Raw genomic sequence first — 22,389 nt, 5'->3', positions numbered from 1 at the left:
CAAAAACAATTAAAAAAAAAGTTCTTTTCAGAACTAACTCCCCGTTATAAAAAAAATCGGTAAAATATTTGGAACTCTGCCAACCTCTATTTCTCTTAGTTCGCTTCCGGGTTCGCTCTCCGGTACGCGAACCGGGAGCGGACCAAAACATTTTTTTTAAAAAAAGAACAGTAAGTATAAGGGAAGGAAACAGACAGTTATGTTAAAAGAAAGACAGCTATAGGGAGTAAACTAGAGATACTGTTACCCGCAATCCACTGCTGATGATGTCACATATTACATCATTCATGACATGGTCAGTGACATCATCAGCAGTGGATTGCGGGTAACAGTATCCCTAGTTTACTCCCTATAGCTGTCTTTCTTTTAACATAACTGTCTGTTTCCTTCCCTTATACTTACTGTTCTTTTTTTAAAACTAATTTTTTGATCAGTCAGAAACAGTAACAATAATAGAGACAGAGTGAGTGAACAAGAGTGAAGAAGTATGAGTAGAGAGGGACTGAGAAAAATAGAGGAAGGAGTAGAGTAATTAAGTAATAGACAAAGGAATGAGGGAAGTAGCAAAGGCAGGAAAGTAAGGGTTAAAGAAATGAAGCAGTGGAACTAATAGAAGTTAAATGTGATAGAAATATAACAAAAAGAGTACAAAACATTTACCTTATAATTGTAATTAAGTTAGTCATTTGTTATTTTTATACTTTCAATCTGTGAAAGAGAGAACAAACATTTGACAAATATTAAAACATGTTTTTAAAAATTAGAAAAGACAAGGAAAAGATTGAAGGACAAACAGTTTTTCAACAACTTTGACACTTACAGAAGCCTCTGCTTCTCCATGCCCCTACACAGTCCTAAAAATATACATTTTAAACTAACAGTATCTTGATGCAGATGAAGTGAGTCCTATCTTGCAACATGGTGCATCTTTTGCATCACTGCTGCATCGGTTTCATGTGGCACGGTTTTTTTACAGCACGACACATCTGCCTAGATGCATCAATTTGTAATTTTGTCGCCTTATAGCAAAACTTTTCCACCGCCACTGCGTCACAAAAGTGACGCACAGTGGCGCAAAAGAGGCATACACCTATCATAAATCTGTCCCTAACATGTTAAATGATTGATTCAGGATGACGATAAGGTGTAGCCTCTCCAAAGGTTTGTTTAAGGTGAGGCCTACTCAGAGTTGCATATCAAATTTATAATAATAAATAATACATAATAATAATAGATAATACATGTGAAGGCCTACCAATGAAGTAAATCATGTCCACTTCACTCTTGAACAAAGGCCAGACCTCTTCTGTGTTCGTGGACAGACCTAAACTTCATCTGCACAATGTCATTCGTAAAATTAGGAAACACAGGTGATGTAATTGAAAAACGTGGAGTTTCTTTTGCTCATTTCACAATCACATCACCTGTGTTGTCTTTGCTTAGGTATCTCATAGTGCAGATGTAGTCCAGCATATGAAACAGTACCTAGAAGTGCAGCAGTGTATGCATTAACTTTGACACTTACAGAAGTCTCAGTTTCTCCATGTCTACCTCACATTTCTAAATGTATATCATAAGTACAAAAAGTAGAAAATTAATTATACATGTTAAATGGTTTATTTTTGCTGTTCTCAGAATGTATCAAATTTCACTAAAATCAGTGACTTGAAGGTATTCATCATGTAACAGCAGGGAAAAAAAACACAATCAAAATGATTGTGTTTAAAAAACCCATAGAACATAAGAAATCTGAATTCAAAACTCCTTAAAATTAACTTACTTTCTATGACGTCGAAGGATGTCCTATGAACAGCTTACACTCTGTTGTGCTATTAATATTTTCAGCCCGCCACTTTCTGAAAGAAAACCTCCATCGTTTTGAAAAATATGTTACATACGATAAAAGACTTCTCACATTCTACCGCATGTTTCCACATGGCCAAATCATGTTAGAGCGATTTACAACTCTTGGAATTCTTGTAAGCAAATCCCGTCATTTTCTATTTTCGCAACTTTCAGAAAGAAAACATTTAAGATTACTTTCACAATCCTGGACTACTAATATCTTACCCTTCTTGCTCACTCATGTTCTACTTTTCCTATGACACTGATACTGCTTACTATGAAGCAGACTTACTTGCATCAGGTTTATATAGTTGGATTTTTAAAATGACATTATAATCAAACGTTTTGACCAATAATCTAGACAGCATTGCAGACTTACATTCCCTCTACTCCATGAACCTCTTGAAATTCCTCAGAGCACATCCCGAGATTCTTTCCTTAAAATTTTGGTTTCAAAAACACCAGGTAAGAATTTTTAAGGTCATACGGCAATTTTTTTTTGAAAGTTATAACAGAATCGTTGCAGAATGACCAGCAGTTTCTAGACTTTAAATAAGCTGTGTAATGTCCTGATGTTGTTGAAGGACGGTCATGATAGATAATTGCTGCAGTTACAAAAGTCCTTCCTGATATTGACAACTGCGAAGCAACAACATTTTTTATTAAAGTTGTCAATTTTGTTCCATCAGGCCTACATCGTTGGAACATTAAAATGACATACTGGCCATATCTTCGTATAAATAATGTTGACATCATTTCAGATTTACATTGGCTACACTCCATGTTGTGATCAGCTGCTTTTACTAGCTTATTAAAAGACACTGATTTACTGTCTGGCAAAGTTAAATATATAAATCTTTCTGAGTCTACACTAGTAGTACTTGATACCCTACAGTTCTCGCAGTCATGCTGCCATTGATAAGAAAGCCCAAACAGGTGATCTACATCTACACCCTCATCTTGCAATACATCAAGCATATACATTAAAAACTCCTGACAATCCTGCTGAATATTTTCAGAGAAGTCTGTTTGACCTGAACATTCGTCTAACAGATAACGAACTTCAGACACACTTTCTACTTTTGTTCTATCAGTGCTACATTTCTCTAACACAGAATTCAACAAACAGCATAAACTTTGTTCCGAATTGATCACAATCTGTTCTTTTAAAGTCTCTAGTGAAAAGACAACATTAACAACTACATTAGCATAGCAGTTGACACCAGAACTGTTTTCAAATTGAAAACCAACAACATCTTCAACAGAATCCATTTTCTTTCTGCTTACAATTTTCGGTTCATCGACTTTTGGGCTTTTTGCTACAACCTCCCTACTATTACTGATATTTCTTCGTTTCCGGCCTACCACACGTTTCTCAAACAAAGGATATTGAGGCAAATGTGGCGCATACTCTCTTCTTAACCTATTGTATTCCTTAACACAATCTAGATCCGCACAAATGTTTGTGACATCACAGTCAATCAAGTACAATCCCGATAAAGTTCTAACTCGTGACAATGCCACATATGCCATACCCTCCTTGAACACAGAACTGCCAATATTCACCAATGCACTATCTACACTTAAACCTTGCGATTTATGGATTGTCACCGCATATGCCAAGCAAACAGGAAACTGCTTACGGCGAACATATAAGTCTTTAACAAGCAAAAACCTAGCAGAACAACGACCAATTAGCTGTACTTCCTCAATGCCATCAAATTTAATTTTTAAAAATTCAATTCCATCTCTACTTCTGTATTTCTCAAAATCAACAACATTACCCATTGATCCATTTACCAGACCTCTTTCAACATGTAAATTCCTTCTCAAAATGATTCGGCAATTTAAACACACATTCAAAGTCTTTTCAAAACCCGCTGTTTTAGATATAGTCTTCTCTAATGAATCCAATTTTGATTTCAAATTGTCAGACAAAATAATTGTTGCTCCCATATGCTCTATTCTGTCAATAGCTTCCAGTTTCACAATCTCTTGCTTTTCTAAATGCAACATTTTGTTGTTGAAGATGGCACATTCTGCAAGAGTTGGCATCAAACATATTCCGGATTTCTTCTCAGTAATTTTCTGAAAAATATTCTCAGGCACAACGTCTTGTTCTGGATATAAATTTGACAGTAATCGTGCATGTAAAGCTTCTTTCCCATGCTCGGTCACTTTTCCAATTCTAACATCTTGTAGAATATTCTTGTAATCTTCATCCTTCGCCTGGCGCATATTTTCATGCAGTTCAGCATAATTGAAGTTTAACCATATATTGACGTTGCCAATGCTCCCTAGGCACTTCCTGGTATCTTCATGCGTGAGCATTTTGAACACAGGTTGTCCTTTCACTGGTGTCAGCTGCAGAAGATCTCCGAAAACAATGATGTGTTTGCCACCAAATAACACATCATACTCAGTTTTAAGAACTTCTTGCATTCTCAAATGCACAAAGGCAAGCATGACATTGTAAACCATGCTTACTTCGTCAATGATAAGAAGTTTCATTTTTCTCAAGACTCTTGAAACTTCACAACAAGCATCTCCAGATAACTTGTGGTATTGTAATTTGTTGTCATGCTCCACTGGCAGCATCAGTAGACGATGCAAAGTAATACCTTTAATGTTATGTGCTGCCAGTCCAGTTGGAGCGGTAACAACACAAGACAGCGATGACTCAGTCCTTTCCTGCAAATAACAAGAAATTGCTTTAATGAGGAAACTTTTTCCAGTTCCCGCTTCTCCACTCACGTACAGTCGGACAGGCTTCAACGACGTACATGAGCACTCTTTCTTCTCATGACTTAATCCATGATCAATTTGCTTGGTAACTTCATCATATATTTTCCTCTGCTCAACGTTGAGTTGTTTTTCCAAGTCTTCTAAGTTAACCGCATCCTCCTGAGCATGTGCCATGGCTCTTTCCACTTCATTCATAGCAGTGGCAGCTTCATTTTCGATAACAGGTCCTCCTAGTGGATCCCGACTCAATGAAACAGAACTCTGACTGTCCTGAGAACTGTCTCTGGCAATCTCGGCCTCAATCGTTGCTTCCTGCTCAATTTCCAAAGTCAACATTGCTTGATATTTGGGAAAAGCAGGACATTCTATGGTCTCCTTGGCGGCAGTGAAAGAGTCTTCGTAACAGAGGAAATCTCCAAGCAGTTCCTCTTCTGCACGCCAAGGCTTCAAAAGTTGCAAAAGTGCTAAATAGAAAAACTCCTTTTTTTCTGGAGATTCGCCACTCAATTTTCGATGGTTTACCAAGTGGCACTTTCTTTGCTTGACCAGACATCCCTCACCTCCAATTACAGCATACACTCCTTTCTCAATATCTTCTTTGATGTTCCTCTTGAATATGTAATGTTGTAGAACCTCATACAAACAAACATTCTCAAGGTGACTGCTTCGATTTGGATAATATGTATCCAACATGTTGGTCTTCAAAATGTCGGTACTGTTTGGCTCCTTTTCCGCCAAATACTCAATTTCCCGCACAGGTTTCAGAACTCGATTACGCGTTGCAGCAAGACCAAGACTTGCCCAAACGATACTCCTGGATTTGGCATAAAGACTTGCTGAAGACAACCGGTCAGAACATTCGTAAGCTCCGATTTCTCGATGCGACAACATCTTCAGACTGAAACTGTACAACTTCTTGCTGAGGCTCTTTTCATGGGAAATGTCCTCCCACATATCCTTCAATTCTGTCTTTTCTTTTTTGGTGATGTAAGATGTCACATACCGAGCCACAGCCATACAGTTGTCAGCCACAAACTGTATATCCATGTTAGCATTCCACATGGACAAAATCACTGGGTTGCAGTCGTTGATGTACTTGGACTCTTCGTTCCTTTTCAAATTGTATGTATTTTTGGGTGATTTCCTCGTCACATTATGTCGCAATGAAGACATCAAACTGTTCACTCTTCCTTTAGAAATTACCGGTCGTGGAAAGTTGAAACGACATTTGGTGTAGAACTTGTCCTTGTTTCTGAATTTACGACGACAGTACTTTCCACAACGATGGCTTTGGAAACGTAGAACTTGTTCTCTTAGGCTTTTCTTCTCCGTTGCGTTTGGAACAGCACACGTAGAATACTGTTCTATGAAATTCATCACTAAGTCATCCGGATCTGTTCCAAATTTAGGTGCATCCTTGATCCACAGCAACATATGTATATGAGGAGCACCTCTTGCTTGGTACTCCTTTCTCCAGAAGAAATCCAACACCTCTCCAAGAGGTGGATTCTTCTTATTTGTGATGAAAGACATCATAGCTTCAAATCTATGATTGAAGTACCTGCATACATTCACTGGATCCAAAGAGCACAGTTCTCCGGGTGTCTTGAATTCAATGTTTTCAATGTTTCCATTTGCCTCTCGTAGAAATTCAAGTAAGTCTTCCCAGCCATACTCGGCACAGCTCAGAGTGAGGAACCATGTCGGAGTTCCTAAGTTCCTCAGCATACATTTTAAATCACCATGACGACGGTACCAGTATTCATTAGTACCACGGTGACACGCCATGAGATTAATTAGGTGAGAATCCAAAATACTGTCTTGGACATTGACTTTATCCATAAAGTCCCTTGCCGAGATGTTTCGCATCTGTATACCACTTTTCAAGATGTGGTTCACTGCATATGACAGTCCTGACAGATCGCTTTCAAACAGGAGATGAAACAAATAGGGAATGCATTGACGAAACCTAGGATCTTCTGCATACAATTGTAAAGTCCGGTATTCAGAAGCAGGAATTTGATGAGGTCGCTCATCATATCTTCCTCCTTGACCTGTGGGAAATAGCTGTGGGTAACACCGAGCTTCCAAACTTTCCTCCCAAACACTAATGGGACTCCCTTTGGCTTGTTTCATTTGAAACAACTCAATAGCATTCCCAATGACTTCCTTGGAATGCAAAGGATGAACACTATAATGTTCATATATTTCTTCACTTTTAGAGGCCTCTACTTTCTCAATTTGGCCAGCACACAAATCGCTATCCTCTTCATCACTTACTTCCTCTTCTGCAACATATACATTCTTATAGTACTTATTATTTTTCTTCAAATACAATGTTGCCTTTTTGACTTTCTTAACATCCACTAAATCTTGCCATATTTTCTTATTCTTTGTCGGAACCCCATTAACTAAGATAACCAGAGGTTCCTCTTCCACTTTTTCTACTCCAATTGTGTTTATGTTTTTGTTCAAATCTAGAGGCAAATAAACAACTCTTCCCTATAATCCTCTCTGTAAATCTGATGGAGGCAACTTCCCTGTCTTTGGCTCCATTCTTACAATAGCCTGAAAGGGATGGATACTTTGAATCAAAATAGATTCATAAGTATTTAAATCCTTCAATTCAGAAGGAATCTCAACCAATTCCAGATTATTATGAACCGCCCTAGCAGGCATCTGGTTTTGGTTTAATTTGTTACAACAATAAGTACACACACGTTGATCCGATCCCAAATCAAAACAATTTTCTACCATCAAGTATGTGGCAAAATCCTTCCATTCACTATTATTTTCCCTTTCAGTTTTTGCATATAAATCCACTAACTTAATCTGATTCTTGTAATAAGTGCGTCGACAACACACACAAGTGACATTAGGCCTCTCACTTGATTTCATCTGAAACTTGGCAATTTCCTTCTGAAAATTATCTGTACTGGAAACCTGTACATTATCTTCAACATTACCCTCTACTTCTGGGTCAATTTGAACATTCTCATCTTTACTTCTAAAGTAACAAAACTCAATTTCTTCACAAATATTCTTGACATCTATTTCAGAACCATGCAAAAGAGCAGCACATAATTGTTTAAGCATAATTGCTGGACTCTTAGCATGATACAACATTCTGACTAATTTCCTCACTTTATTATGATGCACTGCTAGCATCCTGAAATGATGAAAAACACTCTGGCATACTCTCCGGGAAAGACAAGCCAGTGAATGACCACGCAAACCTGTCACTTGTCTCACTCTGCAAGGATCTAATTCTTGCAACAACTTCATTTTCTGCTTCAAACTTTTCTTATTAAATGTCCGTACAAAATCACAAAGAAAATTGATGGAATCCTGTCGCACACTGCAAATAGAAATACACTTCCAAATGTACACAGGACCTTTAGGACGTCTTTCTAAAACCTCATTACCTAACACCTCTTCTATCTCTGTTGTCACAAGTTTTTCTTTTTCAACTGGACAACCATCCTTCACTTCATAAGCTCGACCACTGGTGTCAACTGCAAACACCAATTCATTATCCTGAAAATAACTCTCCTCATTAAAAAATGCCTCACAACTTGAACTATGCATCCATTCTCCTGAAAAAACTTCACAAAAGTTACTACGATGAACTACTCTCTTCCATCTACTATTTGATTTGAAATCAGAAATTACCTTGTTTAGTGTCCTAATTCTATTGATTACCAAAATAAATAACTTTCGCTTAATTTCGAAAGCATGATCAATAATTTTCTCTACATTTTTCTTTTTCTTATAAAATGCCACTTTCTGTTGGCCTTTCTTAATATTTTTTAATAAATTAACTATTATCCTGTTGCGGAACATTCGTTTTCGAATGTCCCTAAACTGTTGTTTCCTTCTACATTCATGCACAGAGTTATCTCTTGCTCTAGCAGTAACATTTTTGATTGGTCTTTCCTTTCCATTTAAATTGCTTCTCTTTTTCTGGACTGAAACATTTTCTTTAGAAATACTTTTTTTACTACAAATATTTCTTATAAATGATTTCGTGGTCTTACCCGGAGCTTTCTTGGTGATTTGACAAGTTTTTTTGGGAGAGGACTGCTGCAATAATAGATGAACCTGCTGTCTTTGACGTTTTCTAGCCTTTCTAATTCGATTCTTAGTTGGCATTTTCAAATTTTGAAATGATCTGCAGTTGAATCTGTGGTAAAATATAATAAAAAATGTTATTAACCACTATTACCAAACCGTAAATGAATAACAGTCATCAAAAACATAACACCCTACTTATTATTTAACATAACAAATCTTTTGCACCACCACTGCGTCACAAAAGTGACGCACAGTGGTACAAAACAGGCATACACCTATCATAAATCTCTCCGTAACATTTTAAATGATTGATTCAGGATGACGATAAGGTGTTGCCTATCCAGAGGTTTGTTTGAGTTGAGGCCTACTCACGGTTGCAGATGAGTTTTTCGCTTGTTAAGGAATACAAAGGAGATAATACATGTGAAGGCCTACCAATGAAGTAAGTCATGTCCACTTCACTCTTAAACAAAGGGCAGACCTCTTTTGAATCTGTGGTCAGACCTAAACTTCATCTGCACAATGTCATTCATAAACTTAGGAAACACTACTAATGTAATCGAAAAATGTGGAGTTTTTTTCCTTTTTTCAGAATTACATCACCTGTGTTCCCTCATTGACTTAAAATGTCCTTAAGACACATGAAAGCATTTTTTGATTGCCCTTGCACCATTTTTGGGTCATTTTTAAAATGGCTATGTAACTCCAATAATCAAAATCTAAATTTGCCATTGATTGATTCAGGATGACGATAAGGTATGGCCTATCCAGAGGTTTGTTTGAGGTGAGGCCTACTCACGGTTGCAGATGAGTTTTTCGCTTTTTAAGGAATACAAAGGAGATAATACATGTGAAGGCCTACCAATGAAGTAAGTCATGTCCACTTCACTCTTGAACAAAGGGCAGACCTCTTTTGAATCTGTGGTCAGACTTAAACTTCATCTGCACAATGTCATTCATAAACTTAGGAAACACTACTAAAAAATCGAAAAATGTGGAGTTTTTTTCCTTTTTTCAGAATTACATCACCTGTGTTCCCTCATTGACTTAAAATGTCCTTAAGACACATGAAAGCATTTTTTGATTGCCCTTGCACCATTTTTGGGTCATTTTTAAAATGGCTATGTAACTCCCATAATCAAAATCTAAATTTGCCAAGCACAGGTGGGAGCGTATTTACAAGAAAGTTGCGCCATGGAGAAAGCTCTTCAATTAAAATGGGAAAAATAACATCATAGGCACTCAAATGCCTTATAAATATGCTCCAAACAACCTATGAAACTCTAGCAGTACATATCCAGAAATGTAATTGATTTCCAAAAACGTTTTTAAACACAACATATAAATCAATTCTATACCTACATTCAAGAGGAAATGACTGAAAATGTCCTTAAGACACATAAAAGCGTTTTTTTTGATTGCCCTTGCACCATTTTTGGGTCATTTTTAATAAGGCTATGTAACTCCCATAATCAAAATCTAAATTTGCCATTGATTGATTCAGGATGACGATAAGGTGTGGCCTATCCAGAGGTTTGATTGAGGTGAGGCCTACTCACGGTTGCAGATGAGTTTTTCGCTTTTTAAGGAATACAAAGGAGATAATACATGTGAAGGCCTACCAATGAAGTAAGTCATGTCCACTTCACTCTTGAACAAAGGGCAGACCTCTTTTGAATCTGTGGTCAGACCTAAACTTCATCTGCACAATGTCATTCATAAACTTAGGAAACACTACTAATGTAATCAAAAAATGTGGAGTTTTTTTTCCTTTTTTCAGAATTACATCACCTGTGTTCCCTCATTGACTTAAAATGTCCTTAAGACACATGAAAACATTTTTCGATTGCCCTTGCACCATTTTTGGGTCATTTTTAAAATGGCTATGTAACTCCCATAATCAAAATCTAAATTTGCCAAGCACAGGTGGGAGCGTATTTACAAGAAGGTTGCGCCATGGAGAAAGCTCTTCAATTAAAATGGGAAAAATAACATCATAGGCACTCAAATGCCTTATAAATATGCTCAAAACAACCTATGAAACTCTAGCAGTACATATCCAGAAATGTAATTGATTTCAAAAAACGTTTTTAAACACAACATATAAATCAATTGTATACCTACATTCAAGAGGAAATGACTGAAAATGTCCTTAAGACACATAAAAGCGTTTTTTTTATTGCCCTTGCCCCATTTTTGGGTCATTTTTAACATGACTATGTAACTCCCATAATCAAAAACTAAATTTGCCAAGCACAGGTGGGAGCGTATTTACAAGAAACTTGCCCCATGGAGAAAGCTCTTCAAATAAAATGGTAAAAATAACACCATAGACACTCAAATGCCTTATAAATATGCTCCAAACAACCTATGAAGCTCTAGCAGTACATATCCAGAAATGTAATTGATTTCAAAAAACGTTTTTGAACACAACATATAAATCAATGGTATACCTACATTCAAGAGGAAATGACTAAAAATGTCCTTAAGACACATGAAAGCGTTTTTTTGATTGCCCTTGCACCATTTTTTGGGTCATTTTTAACATGGCTATGTAATTCCCATAATCAAAAACTAAATTTGCAAAGCACAGGCAGGAGCATATTTCCAAGAAACTTGCCCCATGGAGAAAACTCTTCAATTAAAATGGGAACAATAACATCATAGACACTCAAATGCCTTATAAATATGGCCCAAACAACCTATGAAGCTCTAGCAGAACATATCCAGAAATGTAATTGTTTTCAAAAATCGTTTTTAAACACAACATATCTGTTTCAGCTTACATGAGAGACCATGGAATGGGCTCCATGTACAAAATTAACTTATGTTACTGCATGCAAGATTTCTACACAGAATATGCAATTACAATTTGTCAAAGAAACAAAAACTATTTGTATATCACTTGAGACAAAGCAACATTTTAAAAACACAGCTTTCTTCATAATTTTCTCCTTAAATCATACTATTCTCTATCTAAATTAAATAAATCTTTTCTCACCTTAGCAAATACTTTTTGATTTTCAAAACAGTCTCAGAAATACTCCAAATTGTCTTCAGCAGAACAAAGAGGATGCACTCCAGAGGCTGCAGCTATAGAAAGCACAGAAATGCTGATATTCATTACACATATCTCTCATGTTAGCCAATCAAAACTCTTCCCTCACTTTTTACAAATCAAAACCCTTCCCCCCTCTGCCCTCTCTGCCTTTTTTGCTTAGCAACCACCTCCTGAAAGACCTCTCATGTTTGCAAGTTCACACAACAATGTTTCAATTGAACTCTGAACTCTCAGTGCACCTGCGTATCCAGTGCAATCTTTCATTAAATGTTTTTTCCTTGACCATTCAAATTACATCTTTCAAAGAACACATCCATGCACCCTAACTTCCTGTTTTCAGAAATGGAAATGCACCAATCACTGCTAATGAATCATTAGCACTGGAAATCCACAGTTTTTTTTCTTTACAAACTCCTACTGTTTCAACTGCCCTTTCATTACCACACTTCATCTGACTGCAGCATAACCATCTCTCACCATGTTTTATGTCTGGATTGTTGGACATAGTTACATCTACTGGGCTCAAAGGTATGCTGAGAACAGAAATTTACCTAACCTCAATTTACAAGATGTGGAAATTAAGTGGTTGGGCCAAAGAGGATTAAAATGTCACCAATTGATACCATTGGTGAAAACCTTTATGCATTTGCCAAAACCTGACCTGTTAATTGTGCACTGTGGAGGTAATGATTTGGGCACTTTGACTGGGGTAGGTCTGGAAATGCTTTTAAAGGACACCTTTGAGCAATTAATGGCACTTTTTCCTCAAACTGCCTTGGTATATTCAAATATATGCCAAAGACAGAAATGGAGGTGGTCCAACCAATTTTGTCCACAAATTGAGAAGTCGAGGAAGCATATAAACAAATCTGTTTCAGCTTACATGAGAGACCATGGAATGGGCTCCATGTACAACAATAATTTGCGTTACTGCATGCAAGATATCTACAGAGGAAATGGAGTTCACTTCTCAGATGAGGGCAACAGAATTTTCATTTTGAATTTAAGACTGTGCATTGGTACCTACTTATAAGTACCAAAATGTACCATAAACCCAAAAGCTCTTCTCAGAGCTACCCTACATCTGATCACTCACAATTATTATTTTACTCTAACTTTTTTCTCTAATTTTCAACAAAGTACACTCCCCGGGGCGCTACCCGGTACGCGAACCGGAAGCTAACTGCGCAAAATTTAAAAAAAAAATGTTTTTTCCCCCACATATGGGCCTCCTCAGCCACCCTCAGAAAACCTAGGGGGTCGAGATACTTGTACCGTGCCCCCTTCTACCCATTCTGAACATTATTTGCCCTCCATCTTGTATCTTAATTCGACCGAAACACAAAATGGTGGACTCCTGTAACGCTGCTGGTTCGCGAACCGGACCGCTTCCCAGGAAGCGGTCCAAAAAAAAGGTGGGAAAGTAATTTACAGAAAAACGACTAGAGACACTCTCACCAAATATAGATTAGCTCATACTACAAAACAATCCCTTTCATTTTCACAAATTTGATTGAAATTCCATTTAGCCATTTAGCCTGTAGACCTCTCTAAATACCGTGAGGTAAATTACTTCACAAAACACATCTGAAGTGTTGGAATTGACAACCAATGAAAATGTTCCTTTCATTTTCTACTTTTATTCCCTGACATTTGATTGGTTATATACCTGAATATATATAAAGGAAGAGAAGGAAACACAGCCATTTTGACTGCTACTTCTTGTTGTACATTTCAATTGAAATATCACTAAACACTTCAACTTGTTTGTAAAGGTAAGTTATTATTTTTAAAACTGAAGTATATTGTGCACTATAAATTAATATGGTAAACTTTTTCTGATAGTTATATACTATCCCTCTGTAGTAGTTATAGATTTAGATAGACGTCTCTGTAATAGTTATGGATGGAGTTAGGCTTCTCTTGTATAATTATGAATTTACTTACGTTAAATCACATACACTTTTTTATATTCCTACTTCCACTCTGATACTATACACTGGCAAAAGATAAATCCACTGATAAAAACGACCTATCTAAAATTAATCCCAACAGTGCTCTATCTCTACTAATATATTTTTTTTTTATCCAAATTTCAGGCAACATGGAAGGCGAACAGAAAGTTGAATTTCCAATTGTCCAGCAAGAGAACAGCCAAGAAATCATTGATCAAAATGAGATTGATTTTATGGATGAAACTTGGGACCAAGATCTACTGCAATGTGTTCAAGCAGTAGATGACCTCCTTAAAAATGAGGACATTTTACAACCTCAGAGGCTACAAAGTATTTTCTATGAAAATAATGGCATTTCTGACAATGAAATGTTAGAAAGTTTAATAAATTATGAAACACAAACACAATAAAAAAAATGCTTAAAAAATAAAGAAATTAAAAAAATAATCAACAAAACCAACAATCAATTAACATACAGTATTTGAAAAGTCTATCATTCTTTTTTCCTTATAGTACGCTGCCCAGAACGCTTTCCGGTTCGCGAACCGGCCGCTCCCCCCTTGTCATGAGTGATGTAATATGTGACGTCATCAGCAGTGCATTACACGCGCAAGTTATAGTGAGTCCAACTAACTATAACGTGGAATTTCAATGGTTTTATGGCAGTAAAATTTCCAGCTAACTATAACTGATGTGAAACCTATGTTTTTTTTAGTGAATATATATATATATATAGGTGTGACCAAGAGCACAAGTTGCTCGAAACGCGTAACCTGAGAGGTTTTAAATAAATCTCCTTTACTGCAGCCTATGGGGTCCGTGTCTTCATTTCTACAGCGGGAGTTTGCTGTTTGAAGATTTTTCATATATATATATATATATATATATTACCTACTGGCGGTCGCCAGTAGGTATATATAGTTAGGATTTTTTCCCTATGGGATTTCTGAAAATTCTATGCCTAATAACTTTGGCGTTTGTGGACGGAATCGGCTGAAATTTTCAGGAAAATGGCACATTTTGTTTCTGAGCAGCCCTTGAAAATTTGGGGGGGTTTTGTGGAGGGGGGCCGAGAAAAAAGGGGGGTCCCAAAACGCGTTTTTTCCATGTTAATTTCCATAGGGCGGTTGGACTCACTTTTAGCCCGAACGGCTGAATGGATTTGCACGAAACTTGGCAAAATTGTAGGGACTGTTAGCCCGATGTGCCTTTGCTAGGTCTCAATATATGTGCTTCAGTGGATTTTGAGAAATTAACGTTTAAATCAAGATATATATCTGTAACAGCGCTCCGGGCAGCGATCCGGTTAGCGAACCTTTCGCGTATCGGAACTTTGCGATGCGAAGCTGATTGGCCCTCCGGTGTCTGTCAACATTCTAAACAGTCCGGAGCGGCCGCCATCTTGTCTCTCGGTAGGATCGAGAGACAAGAGGAGGCCAAAACAAAGGGGGAAATTACCATAAGGGGGCATAGTAGATCCTCGTTGACCCCCTAGGTTTTATGTGGAGGTTTTAAAAGGGCCTAGGAGGGTCCAAAAAAAAAAATTTTTTTTTGCGTGGTAAGCGCCAAGTTCGCGAACCGGATAGCTTTCTGGGCAGCGAACTTTATGGATAAAAGAATGAAAGACTTTTCTAATACTGTATGTTAATTGTTTGTTGTTTTTCTTGTTTTTTTTTGTTTTCTTTTTTTTTAAAGTGTTTTTTTTATTTTGATTCTTTTTCATAATTTATTAAACTTTCTAACATTTCAGTGTCTGAAATGTCATTATTTTCTTGAAATATTGTTTGCAATCTGTGAGGTTGCAAAATGTCCTCATTTGCAAGGAGGAGATCTACTGCTTGGACACATTGCAGCAGTTCATTATCCAAGCTTTCATCCATAAATTCCATGTCAATTGGTTCTATTAATTCCTGGCTGCTCTCTTCCAGGTCCATCTCAAATGAAACTTGCTGCTCGCCTTCCATTTTGCCTGAAATTTGGATTAAAAAAATATATATTAGTAGAGATAGGGCACTGTTGGGATTAATTTTAGATAGGCAGTTTTTATCAGTGAATTTATCTTTTGGCAGTGTATAGTATGAGAGTGGAAATAGGACTATAAAAAAGTGTATGTGATTTAACCAACACAAGCCTTACTCCATTGATAACTATAACAGAGAAGTCTATCTAAATACATTACTACTACAGAGGGATAGTGTATATCTAGCAGAAAAAGTCTACTATATTAAGTCATAGTGCACAATATATTAAATTATAACTTACCTTCACAAAGAAGTTGAAGTTTTTTGAAGCTATTGAAATTGGAGGTACAACAAGAAGTAGTAGTCAAAATGGCTGTGTTTCCTTCTCTCCCTTTATATATATACAGGTATATAACCAATTAAATGTCAGGTAATAAAAGTAGAAAATGAAAGTAACATTTTCATTGGTTGTCAATTCCAACAATTCAGATGTGTTTTGTGAAGTAATTTACCTCACGGTACTTGGAGAGGTCTACAGGCTAAATGGCTAAATGGAATTTCAATGAAATTTGTGAGAATGGAAGGGAATGTTATGTAGTATGAGCTAATCTATATTTGGTGAGAGTGTCTCTAGTCGTTTTTCTGTAAATTACTTTCCCGCCTTTTTTTAGGACCGCTTTCCGGGAAGCTGCCCGGTTAGCGAACCTTAAGCGTCACGGGAGTCCACCATTTTGTGTTTCGTTCGCATTAAGATACAAGATGGAGGGCAAATAATGTTTAGAATGGGTAGAAGGGGTCATGGTAGACTTATCTTGACCCTCTAGGTTTTCTGAGGGTGGCTGAGGAGGCTTATATGTGCGGAAAAAAAAACTTTTTTTTAAAAAATTCCGCGAGGTTAGCTTTCGGTTAGCGAACCGGGTAGCGCTCCGGGGAGCGAATTTTGTGGAAAATTAGTGAAAAAAGTTAGAGAAAAATAATAATTGTGAGTGATCAGATGTAGGGTAGCTCTGAGAAGAGCTTTTGGGTTTATGGTACATTTAGGTACTTATAAGTAGGTACCAATGCACAGTCTTAAATTCAGAATGAAAATTCTGTTGCCCTCATCTGAGAAGTGAACTCCATCTCCTCTGTAGATATCTTGCATGTAGTAACGCAAGTTATTGTTGTAAAGAGAGCCCATTCCATGGTCTCTCATGTAAGCTGAAACAGATTTGTTTACATGCTTCCTCGCTTTTTCAATTTGTGGACAAAATTGGTTGGACCACCTCCATTTCTGTCTTTGGCATATATTGGAATATACCAAGGCAGTTTGAGGAAAAAGTGCCATTAATTGCTCCAAGGTGTCCTTTAAAAGCATTTCCAGACCTACCCCTGTCAAAGTGCCCAAATCATTACCTCCACAGTGCACTATTAACAGGTCAGGTTTTGGCAAATGCATAAAGGTTTTCACCAATGGTATCAATTGGTGACATTTTAATCCTCTTTGGCCCAACCAGTTAATTTCCACATCTTGTAAATTGAGGTTGTGTAAATTTCTGATCTCAGCATACCTTTGAGCCCAGTGGATGTAACTGTGTCCAACAATCCAGACGTTAAACATGGTGGAAGAAGGTTGTTCTGCAGTCAGATGAAGTGTGGTAATGAAAGGGCAGTTGAAACAGTAGGAGTTTCTAAAGAAAAAAAACTGTGGATTTACAATGCTAATGATTCATTAGCAGTGATTGGTGCATTTCCATTTCTGAAAACAGAAAGTTAGGGTGCATGGATGTGTTCTTTGAAAGATGTAATTTGAATGGTCAAGGAAGAAACAATTAATGAAAGATTGCACTGGATACGCAGGTGCACTGAGAGTTCAGAGTTCAATTGAAACATTGTTGTGTGAATTTGCAAACATCAGAGGTCTTCCAGGAGGTGGTTGCTATGGAAACAAGGCAGACAGGGCAGAGGGGGGAAGGGTTTTGATTTGAAAAAAGTGAGGGAAGAGGTATGATTGGCTAATATGAGAGATATGTGAAAAGAATATCTGTATTTCTGTGCTTTCAATAGCTGCAGCCTTTGGAGTGCATCCTTTTTCTTCTGCTGAAGACAATTTGGTGTATTTCTGAGACTGTTTTCAAAACTCAAAAAATATTTGCTAAGGTGAGAAAAGATTTATTTAATTTAGATAGAGAATAGTATGATTTAAGGAGAAAATGATGAAGAAAGCTGTGTTTTTAAAATGTGGTTTTGTCTCTAGTGATATAGTAATAGAATTAGTTTCATAGAGAAATTATAATTGCATATTTGGTGTAACATTCTGGCATGCTGTAACACAAGATATTGTAATACATGGAGGCCATTTCATGGTCTGTTATGTAAGCTGAAACAGATATGTTGCTTTTAAAAACGATTTCAGAAATCAATTACATTTCTGGATATTTACTGCTAGAGCTTCATAGGTTGTTTTGGGCCATATTTATAAGGTATTTGAGTGTCTAAGATGTTATGTTCGCCTTTTAAAATGTAAAGTGTTCCTCATGGGGCAAGTGTCTTGTAAATACGCTCCCACTTGTGCTTGGCAAATTTAGATTTTGATTATGGGAGTTACCTAGCCATGTTAATAGTGTCCCAAAAATGGTGCTAGGGCATTCCAGAAAACACTTTCATGTGTCTCAAGGACATTTTTAGTTATTTCTTCATGAATGCAGGTATACAATTGATTTATATGCTGTGTTTAAAAACGAATTTTGAAATGAATTAAATTTCAGGATATGTACTGTTAGAGCTTCATAGGTTGTTTGGGGTCATATTTAGAAGGCATTTTAGTGTCTTTGATGTTATTTTTCCCTTTTTAAATGGAAAGCGTTCCTCATGGGGCCCTGAGCAGTTCTTAGCCATGTTATTTCATAGGAAGTGGATAACATGGCTAAGAGCATTTGCTGGAAAATGCATGAATATCGCTGATTTTTCTGCTATATTCATGGATTGTGGCCGTTTTTTTTCACATTGCTTCATAGGTTGTTTGGGTTCATATTTAGAAGGCATTTTAGTGTCTTTGATGTTATTTTTCCCTTTTTAAATGGAAAGCGTTCCTCATGGGGCCCTGAGCAGTTCTTAGCCATGTTATTTAATAGGAAGTGGATAACATGGCTAAGAGCATTTGCTGGAAAATGCATGAATATCGCTGACTTTTCTGCGATGTTATTTTTCCCTTTTTAAATGGAAAGTGTTCCTCATGGGGCAAGTGTCTTGTAAATACGCTCCCACTTGTGCTTGGCAAATTTAGATTTTGATTATGGGAGTTACGTAGCCATGTTAATAGTGTCCCAAAAATGGTGCTAGGGCATTCCAGAAAACACAATCATGTGTCTCAAGGACATTTTTAGTCATTTCTTCATGAATGCAGGTATACAATTGATTTATATGCTGTGTTTAAAAACGAATTTTGAAATCAATTAAATTTCAGGATATGTACTGTTAGAGCTTCATAGGTTGTTTGGGGTCATATTTAGAAGGCATTTTAGTGTCTTTGATGTTATTTTTCCCTTTTTAAATGGAAAGCGTTCCTCATGGTGCCCTGAGCAGTTCTTAGCCATGTTATTTAATAGGAAGTGGATAACATGGCTAAGAGCATTTGCTGGAAAATGCATGAATATCGCTGATTTTTCTGCGATATTCATGCATTGCAGGCCTTTTTTTATCACATTTGCAAGCACTTCTTAGCCATGTTATCCAATGGGAGGTGGATAACATGGCTAAGAGCATTTGCTACAAAGGTTGTTTGGGGTTATATACCATTTTTGGGAAATTATTAACATGCCTATCTAACTCCCATAATCAAAATCTAAATTTGCCAACCGCAGGTGGGAGCGTATTTACAATAAATTTGCACCATGAAGAATGTAAAATAGCATACTAGATACTCAAATAACTTATAAATATGACCCAAAACATCTTATGAAGCACTAGTAGTGCATATTTCCAGAAATGTATTGGTTTTCATTTAATGATTTACTTCATTGGTAGGCCTTCACATGTTTTTTTACCTTGGTTTTTTTTCAGTGAAAATCTTATCTGCAACCATGTGTTGGCCTCACCTCAAATAAACAAAACAGGTGATGGACTGAATGTGGATCAATGACACACATTCACCCCAGTCAAAAGATCTGGGCCTAAACAAACCTTTAGATAGGCTACATCTTATCGTCATCCTGAATTAATGATTTTAAATATTAGGGAGTGATTTATGAGTGTTGTATGCCTGTTTTGTACCATTGAGTGTCATTTTTGTGATGCAGTGCTGGTGGAAAATATTTGCTATGTTAAATAATTAGTACGGCATTAAGTTTTAGATGACTGTTATTTATTTACTGTTTGGTAATAGTGGTTAATAACATTTTATATTATATTTTTTCACAGATTCAACTGCAGATTCTTTCATAGTTTGGAAAATGCCTTCCAGAAGTCGAATACGAAAGGCTAGAAAACGTCAAAGACAGCAGGATGATGTTTTATTGCAGCAGTCCTCTTCCCCAAATACTTATCAAAACACCAAGAAAGGTCCGGGTAGGAGCACGAAATCATTCTTAAGAAATATTTGTAGTAAAAAAAATTTTGCTCAAAAAAATGTGTCTGTTTACAAAAAGAAAAGTAATTTAAATGGAAAGGAGAGACCCATCACAAATGTTACTGGTAGAGGAAGAGATAACTCTGTGCATGATAGTAGAAGGAAACAACAGTTTAGGGACATTCGACAACGAATGTTCCGTAATAGGATATTAGTTAATTTATTGAAAAATATTAAAAAGAAAGGCCAACAGAAAGCGGCATTTTATAGGAAGAAGAAAAATGTAGAGAAAATTATTGATCATGCTTTTGAAATCAAGCGAAAGTTGTTTATTTTGGTAATCAATAGAATTAGGAAACTAAGCAAGGTAATTTCTGATTTCAAAACAAAAAGTAGATGGAAGAGAGTAGTAAATCGTACTAACTTTTGTGAAGTTTTTTCTGGAGAATGGATGCATAGTTCAAGTTCTGAGGCATTTTTTAATGAGGAGACTTATTTTCAGGATAATGATTTGGTGCATGCAGTTGACATCAGTGGTCGAGCTTATGAAGTGAAGGATGGTTGTCCAGTTGAAAAAGAACAACTTGTGACAACAGAGACAGAAGAGGCGCTAAGTGATGAGGTTTTAGGAAGACGTCCTAAGGGTCCTGTGTACATTTGGAAGTGTAGTTCTATTTGCAGTGTGCGACAGGTTTCCATCAATTTGCTTTGTGATTTTATACGGACATTTAATAAGAAAAGTTTGAAGCAGAAAATGAAGTTGTTGCAAGATTTAGATCCTTGCAGAGTGAGACAAATGACAGGTTTGCGTGGTCATTCACTGGCTTGTCTTTCCAGGAGAGTATGCCAGAGTGTTTTTCATCATTTCAGGATGCTAGCAGTGCATCATAATAAAGTGAGAAAATTAGTGAGAATGTTGTATTATGCTAAGAGTCCAGCAATTATGCTTAAACAGTTATGTGCTGCTCTTTTGCATGGTTCTGAAATAGATGTGAAGAATATTTGTGAAGAAATTGAGTTTTGTTACTTTGGTAGTAAAGATGAGAATGTTCAAATTGACCCTGAAGTAGAGGGTAATGTGGAAGATAATGTACAGGTTTCCAGTACAGATAATTTTCAGAAGGAAATTGCCACGTTTCAGATGAAATCAAGTGAGAGGCCTAATTTCACTTGTGTATGTTGTCGACGCACTTATTATAAGAATCAGACTAAGGTAGTGGATTTATATGCAAAAAGTGAAAGGGAAAATAATAGTGAATGGAAGGATTTAGCCACATACTTGATGGTAGAAAATTATTTTGATTTAGGATCGGATCAGCGTGTGTGTACTTATTGTTGTAATAAATTAAACCAAAACCAGATGCCTGCTAGGGCAGTTCATAATAATCTGGAATTGGTTGAGATTCCTTCTGAATTGAAGGATTTAAATACTTATGAATCTATTTTGATTCAAAGTATCCATCCCTTTCAGGCTATTGTAAGAATGGAGCCAAAGACAGGGAAGTTGCCTCCAGCAGATTTACAGAGAGGATTAAAGGGAAGAGTTGTTTATTTGCCTCTAGATTTAAAGAAAAACATTAACACAATTGGAATAGAAAAAGTGGAAGAGGAACCTCTGGTTATCTTGGTTAATGGGGTTCCGACAAAGAATAAGAAAATATGGCAAGATTTAGTGGATGTTAGGAAAGTCAAAAAGGCAACAGTGTATTTGAAGAAAAATAATAAGTACTATAAGAATGTATATGTTGCAGAAGAGGAAGTAAGTGATGAAGAGGATAGCGATTTGTGTGCAGGCCAAATTGAGAAAGTAGAGGCCTCTAAAAGTGAAGAAATATATGAACATTATAGTGTTCATCCTTTGCATTCCAAGGAAGTCATGGGGAATGCTATTGAGTTGTTTCAAATGAAACAAGCCAAAGGGAGTCCCATTAGTGTTTGGGAGGAAAGTTTGGAAGCTCGGTGTTTCCCACAGCTATTTCCTACAGGTCGAGGAGGAAGATATGATGAGCGACCTCATCAAATTCCTGCGTCTGAATACCGGACTTTACGATTGTATGCAGAAGATCCTAGGTTTCGGCAATGCATTCCCTATTTGTTTCATCTCCTGTTTGAAAGCGATCTGTCTGGACTTTCATATGCAGTGAACCACATCTTAAAAAGTGGTATACAGATGCGAAACATCTCGGCAAGTGACTTTATGCA

This window comes from Lissotriton vulgaris, unplaced genomic scaffold (assembly GCF_964263255.1).
Source record: "Lissotriton vulgaris unplaced genomic scaffold, aLisVul1.2 SCAFFOLD_345, whole genome shotgun sequence".
NCBI classification, from domain to species: domain Eukaryota; kingdom Metazoa; phylum Chordata; class Amphibia; order Caudata; family Salamandridae; genus Lissotriton; species Lissotriton vulgaris.
This window is presented reverse-complemented; position numbering follows the sequence as displayed.